Raw genomic sequence first — 7,866 nt, forward strand, 5'->3', positions numbered from 1 at the left:
CCAGAATTAACATTTGCATAATAGAGAGAAACATAAAAGACATATTTTAGTAGTCATTGTTATGCAGATAAAGCTTGGGCCATATTCTTAAATAAACATTTATTAGACATCCTTAAACTAATTGACTGAGTTATGCCCTCAAGATTGTCTCTATATTATCCCTGTTCCATCACTGATAAATCATAACAAACCTATACAGACCTTTATTACTTCCTTAAGCTTTCTCATTTTTTTTCCCTTTTGTTAATTCTGGAAATATCCAGCCACCATAATCTTCATTCAGAAATTCTTCTTAGTAAAATATCTCGATTCCCACATCCTTCTAATATCTTTTAACTTTGTATTTTTTTAATAACCATTAGACACAATATCATCAACAAATAAACATTCCATCTGTGTGTGAGAATTCTCCTCTGACCTCAAGGAATGTCTATTCCTTTCTAAGGTTCCAGTGTCAACCCAATGTTTGACTAAGGCCTTCTAAGGTTCCAGTGTCAACCAAAAGTTTGACTAAGGCTTTCCTGGGGAACCAATTAATTTACTGAGCTTACTTACAGAGATGACTGAGGAGTTCCTGAGGCATATAGAGGACTTGAGAGTATTTACATTGGAAAGCCTTTCCTAGCCTTTCCCAGATAATATACTTTAGTCCTTTCCAAACCCAGGAGACCATATGTGATTAGGGCCAAATTACATACAGTTGGCTGGGAAGAGCAGCTGGATACTCAGGTAAGGGTCCAATGACCCTACCTATATCTCCTTTAATTAAAGAATACAATACTCAACAAGTCCAATTGTGATGAACTTCTGTAAGGCATATAAACACAAGGTAAAGAGAAGCAATTGGTACACAACCCCCAGCATAATCATTTAAGGAAAACTGTGTTATAACCCTGTTTAGACGTTAATAAATTCTTTTAATAACATTTATAAACAAATTTACCAAGTAATTAATATTTTACCATATATATATACAAACAATTAATCTAAATATATTATTATACTGTATAAACTTTGAGATGCCCTTGTAAGCCTTGAAGCAGGTTTTAAACAACCTAGTCTCCTTTAAAAGTTTAGAGATGTTTTACTTAGAATTTGATATCTAGTAAATTATTTAATAATAGTTCTCTTAGTATTAAACATGTCTATACATTTATAATGGTCTCATATAATAAATACTATGGTTAGACATAATGTCATAACAAACCAGTTCCCTTAAATCCAAAGCTGATTTTTCTTCTTCCAAGGGAGAAAAGCACAGAGTCATATCTGAGCCAGCAGAGTTTCCAAGGACAAAAAGCATTCCTCCCCAAACAGACCATATCTGCCTGCATACTGAGCAGTACTGCAGGAAACCGAGGGAAAAGGAAAAGGCCAAAAGGATGAGATAGGAAGACTAGTCCCAGAATTTATTTCCAGCAATGAAGATGAGTTAACATATTAGATCAAACCTATAGCCAACAGTTTAATTTTCTCAAACCGTTTTCCAGCCTTTAGAGGTCTGAAAGCAATATAAACCAGACCAAGAATGTCAAACCCATAATACTTCCAAAGTGAGCAAACCAAAGAGATATTATGAAAGCAAACAGAAACTGAAAGGTATGCAACAAATAAGGACCTTAAACAACCAGTTCAGCCAATAAAATAAAGATATTTAGGGTTTTTGATGGAAACATATGAAGACAACAGTCATAGACAACCATGACAGAATTACTGAATATCTCAGCACATGCACCCATGACAAACACAGATACAAGACCAAAACAGAACAAGACAAGCACAGACAACATCAACCAGATTGTCACCAAATCCAGGTCCCAAAGACAACCTTTGGGCTCATGGCCAGGTGGGTCTGGGATTTCTCCTCCGGAACCCGACAAGGGGAAGTTTGTTGTGTCCAGAACTGACACATGTCCCCTCTCAGGGATTTTGCCGGTACTGCCCGACAGCCAAGGCTGATGCAGGTGCCCTACTGGGGAGTCCTCAGACTACTACCTGGCAGCTCCCTTCTCAGAGAGTTTCCTGAAGCTGCCGGGCCCAGAAGTTCTCTGGATCTCAGTGGAACCTCCAAATTTCATAGTATAGAGTTCGTAAAAAAAATCACCAGCACGACTTTAACAAATGTAGCAAGGTAAATTTTAATTTTCAACCAGCTGGTCTGTCTATCTCGGGAGTAGAAGCAGCCCTGATGATTGTCACGTCAGAGTTTTTATAGGATTACAAATTATTAAAACAGGATATTTGTGAACCAATCAGGTTTGTACAACAGGACATTTGTGAACCAAGCAGTTTTGTACAACATAAACCATCAGGTTTGTAAAACCAATTATTGTACAGACAAGTGATACAGTCATATAACTTGGCAATCAACTTTGTGACCTTAAAACTAGCCAACTATTTTAGCCATAATAAGTATAATAAGACAGTCAAGGTAAATGACTTCTAGGTGGTCATACAATAACAAGATAAGAAGGGTGGTCTTATGCCCTGTGTCAAGATGAGCCAAGATAGCAAGCAGATTACAGAAGCAAAAACATGCTGGTTAGTCAGATGTGTAATGTCTAGAATTAGCACATTCCATGGTTCATGGCTAGGACAAATTTCCAAGACCCAGCATTGCCCCCCTTTTCCTTTTGGTGTGAGGCAAAATTGCTAGTAAAACGGCTCTGAACAAAATGGAGTAACTTAGGTAGGTTTGCTGAGCCAGTTCATTAACTTAGTGAGCCCTTTATAGAAGATACTATCTGTTTGAGAGTTAAACAAGTGATTTTATTCTTGGTGGTGTCCGGAAAAGATATGTGATCTCAAGAAAGGAATAAAGTCAAAGGGTGTTTCTCTTTGAAAAAAATGAATACAAAGTATCATAAATAGCATTCACAGTAAGATAGGAACAAGCCAAGTGTCAAATTAGAAATGACTAATTGTGATCTATCCATGTTACACAATTTAATTTGGCAGTTACTCAAATGTGTGCATCTACTGTAGTATGGACAATTCTTTAAAAACTCATATAAATGAAAACCAATCACAAAACTCCACTCGTTACATAATCCTTTTTTTTTTTTTTTTTTTTTTTTTTTTTTTTTTTTTAAAAAAAAAAAAAAAAAGAGGACGATAAATCTTTCACTGTGATATATCAAAATAAAACTCACTATGTAGACCAGACTGGCCTTGAACTCACAGAAAACCACCTGCCTCTGCCTTCCAAATGCTGAGATTAAAGGCGTGAGCCACTACACCTGGCCCCATAAAACCATTTAAATGAAGAACACAAGCCAGGTTAGGCCACCCAGCTTCAATAAACCAATTAAAAGGGCCAAGTTTATAGTGAAAAGCAAAAACAGATTTACTCATGATGTGCACATTGGGGAATGCAAAGAGATCAAATGGACCCCCACTTACTTCCAAATGCTGAGATTAAAGGCGTGAGCCACTACACCTGGCCCCATAAAACCATTTAAATGAAGAACACAAGCCAGGTTAGGCCACCCAGCTTCAATAAACCAATTAAAAGGGCCAAGTTTATAGTGAAAAGCAAAAACAGATTTACTCATGATGTGCACATTGGGGAATGCAAAGAGATCAAATGGACCCCCACTTACTTCCACCTTCAGAATCCAGACACGATGGTAGGTTTAAATAGAGACCAAAGAGATGCATTAACTAAGCAGTGCAGTCAAGGGTGATTTCCCCAGTCCACCACAGTCTCAGAGCTCAGACTCTCCTGCAAGGTCAGTGTGTCCTGGAAGGTCTCTGACTGGTTGTAAATCTTTCTCCAGGGGACAAGTTTATCCTCTGGATAGCCTCCTCTGGATTCAGGCTTTTATTTTATTTTATTTTTTCCCCTGCAGAAAATTGCTGGAGGAATTCTCATTTCTCAGGATTCATTCTTTCACTATTCTTGATAGCCAAAGAGGGAGCACAAGTGTCTCTTCAGAATACATCCATTACTACCAGGCAGGATGGTTACAAGGAAGCAATTTACTCGGTTGGCTAGAACAGGAACAGATGGAAAGGCTAAAAGTATATAGTTGTGCCTTCCTGTAATCACAGCACTCCCCAGGCAGGGAGGCAGGCAGATCTCTGTCAGATCCAGGACAGCCTGGTCAATATAACAAATTGGAGCTACAGGAAAACTCTGTTGGAGCTAAAGGAAAACTCTGTCAAAAATTAAGATATAAATAAAAAAATTTAAGAACCTAAAGTATAGGACTTTTATGTGGGATATAAACTGTTCTAAACCTGGTTGCAGTGTTTTGTTTACAATTTTGAGATTATACTCTGGATCTCTGAATCATATACCTAAGATAGTGAAATTGTGTAGTATGTGGTCAAGATGTTGGCAGTATTCATATGGAAAATAATAGTTGGACTGTGATATAAAGAATCTGATTCCACAGTTATGTCTTTGGTTAAATCTCACATTCTACAGTTTTCATATCACAAGTGGTCACTGAGATCAGGAGTCATTTACCACATTCACATTTGCTTTTTGCTCCTTGCTCTTGGCATCTGGGCACTATGATAGTTCACGTATATTTACTTTGGTATTGCACAAGTTATATTTTAACTAAACAACCGATTTCAGACACCAGCAAGACCAGAGAAATCACCAGCTGAGGAGAAGCTGTGACTTTAACCAGGATGTCTGTGAAAATGATTGCAGTTCTGCTCCTACTGCAGCTGAGTGGTTTATTTGGTTCTGGGAGCTGTGGAAATTTGCTGGTGTAGCTGGTGGAATTCAGCCAGTACAATTTAAGCACAATCCTAGATGAACTTGTGAAGAAGGGTTATGAAATGACTGTTCTGAAACCTTCAACTTCCCATTCTCTGGATGTTGGCAAGACATCTACTATTACGTTTGAGACTTACCCTACATCACAATTCATCTCTTAGGCAAAATTTTTTGGAAACACTTAGGAGAACCATTTATGACCTGCCCAAACAACCATTTTGGAAATAATTTTTAATGTTGCAAGAAAATTTTCAGATGTATTCAGATTATTTTGAGAATCTCTGTAAAGATGCAGTTTTGAACAAGGAAGTAATCACAAATTTACAAGAATCCAGATTTGACATCATCCTAGCAGATAACTTCAGTCCCTCTGGTGACCTGCTGGCTGAGAGTCTCAAGACTCCCTTGGTGTTGACTCTGCATCTTTCCTGGATCCACATATGAAAAGTACAGTGGTGGACTCCCACTGCCTCCTTCCTATGTGCCTGTTGTTCTCTCAGAACTCAGTGAGCAGATGACATTCCTGGAGAGGGTGAAAAATATAATGTACATGCTTTATTTTGATTTTTGGTTCCAAATATTTAATGAGAAGAAGTGGAATCAGTTTTACAGTGAAGTTCTAGGTAAGCACTGTCTTCATTTTCTACTGGGGAGTTCTAAATTTGCTGGGCAGCAGAAAGTAGGCTTAAAGTACTAGAAAAATCAAAGGGATCTATTTTTATACTTAATGGTTTAAAAAAAAGCTCTGTGAAACTGTTTTCCAAACTCAAAGCATTGTTGAAAGGATTATATTGCAGTGTCAGAAAACCTTGGCCATCACTTGCATAGGACAGTCCACAAAGGCACACACTCATAAAACAGCTCTGATGTGCTCTCTAAGCAATTACGTATCCATTTTATTAGCTATTTTATCTCATATTTTTTTAACTTTTAAAAAATTTCATTTTTTATTTTTATTTTACATGTATGTGTGTATTGACTGCATACAAGTAAGTGTCGTACAATTCCCACAGAGGTCAGAAGAGGCTGTCAGATCCACTGGAACCGGAGTTTTGAAGGGTTATTAGCTGCCATGTGGGTACTGGGATTCAAACCCAGGTCTTCTGCAAAAACAAACAGTATTCTTAACTGCTGAGCCATCTCTCTAACCCCTTTTATACTTCATTTTTTCCATGTGTATGAGTGTTTTACCTGCATGTATGCAAGTTAACCCTTGTCATGTAAACCCTCTGGAAACAAGAAAAGGGCATGGGAATCCCCAGGAACTGAGTTACAGATGGTCATGCTAGGAAATGAACCCAAGTCTTCTGGAAGAACAGGCAGTGCTCTTAACAGCAGAGCCGTGTCTACCATTCATTTTATCTTTTAAGCAGTCGTTTTACCTGTCTGTTTTTATTGTTGTTTTCCTCTGTGTACGGACATGTGTGTGCCTATACATACAAATACACACTCTTTAGCATGCATTTGAATTCACCCATTCTTGCATGACATGTGGGGAGCAAGTGTGCCATGACTCCAGTGTTGATCAGAAGATGACTTTGTGTAATAGGTTCTTTTCTTCTATTTATTTGGATTCTTGAGAGTGAAGTCAATGGTCAAGTCCTGCATGGGGATTGAATTCAAGTCAGAACACTTGCATGGCTAATACTTTTACCCACTAAGCCATCTCACCAGACCCTAACAGTCTGTTTATCTGTTTGTTTGCTTGCTTGTTTGTTTGTGGGAGGAGATGGTTTATTTGGCTTACAGATTATAAGACGACAGGAACTCAAGGCACTAGAGGATCCTGGAGGCAGGAACTGAAGCAAAGACCACAGAGGAAGGCTTCATACAGGCTTGCTTTCCATGGCTTGTTCACCTGTCTTTCTTCTAGGGCACAGGCCACCTGCCCAGGGATGGTACCACCCAAACTCAATATCTTGATGATGACAGAAATGTAGACTGAGGCCTTAACATACATCTCTAGCAGAGTTATTTGTACAGTCTTGAGGATTTTTCTTTTTCCTTTTATGTAGATTAGTTTTTTCATTTAAAATTTAAAATATATTCTTAACATACCTAATAAATTTCTTCACAGTTGTAACATATAGGATCTCTATCCTAGCAAACTCATGAACTCAGGGTTTCAGATAGTCCATATTTATTCACTGAGGGTTTAGTTTAAAATGTGTAATGCTGATCTACCTCTGCTTCCCTGGGCGTGCACCAACTGCCACAGGCCTCTCTCCCACTTGCAGACTCTCTCCAGGGTAAGTCCATCCCACCCTCCAAACTTGATTGTAACATATAGGATCTCTATCCTAGCAAACTCATGAACTCAGGGTTTCAGATAGTCCATATTTATTCACTGAGGGTTTAGTTTAAAATGTGTAATGCTGATCTACCTCTGCTTCCCTGGGCGTGCACCAACTGCCACAGGCCTCTCTCCCACTTGCAGACTCTCTCCAGGGTAAGTCCATCCCACCCTCCAAACTTGACTCCCCAAGTGTCATTCACCCTCCCATTTCCCCACCCTTCTCTCCTCAGAATTTGGGCCCTGCCCCATTCCTTGTCTTGGGGTCCCAGAAACCTGGGGAACCAATACTTCTTCCTGACCCCTTTCATCCAAACCAACAGAGTGCCTTCTCTGTGCCCCACCTTCAACTCCCCCTGCTTCCCTGGGCCTGCATCACATGCCATCCTCTTTCTTGGGCTTGGGAGCTGACCTTTCTTCTTCCTGATGCTTTGCAACCAGGTCAAACAGACTCCTCAGTGCAGTCCCCAGAGGTCCTTGGGGCCTCTTCCCACTGCATCAGTCTTTGCATCTCTGGGTGGCACAGCCACCAGTAGCCCTAGACCAGCATCTTTTCTGGGCAAGGCTCCCAGGCCAGTCCAACTCCCAAATTCCTGAGGCCAAAATCGGTCTGGGAAAGATCCAGACCTTAGGAGAAAGCCTGACGTCATCTGACCCTCTTCTGAATTGGGCCTCTGTGGGAACTCCTGAAGACAAAATCAATCCAGCCACTCCAATATAAAATCAAGAGAGAGAACCAGAAACCTAGAAGAACCAGCTTTTCATGCCCCAAAAGTAAACCACAAAGACACATAAAGTTCACAAAAAGAAGCAGATCTAAACGTGAAGGCTTGGGTCT

General features: G+C 39.5%; 1 pseudogene; it reads left to right on the forward strand.

Annotated features, from left to right (window-relative positions):
* Positions 1-4,644: 4,644 nt before the first annotated feature.
* Positions 4,645-7,866, forward strand: part of LOC103748823 — a 14,479-nt pseudogene continuing 11,257 nt past the window's right edge.

This window comes from Nannospalax galili, unplaced genomic scaffold (genome assembly GCF_000622305.1).
Source record: "Nannospalax galili isolate Female #2095 unplaced genomic scaffold, S.galili_v1.0 scaffold3866, whole genome shotgun sequence".
Classification (NCBI taxonomy): Eukaryota; Metazoa; Chordata; class Mammalia; order Rodentia; family Spalacidae; genus Nannospalax; species Nannospalax galili.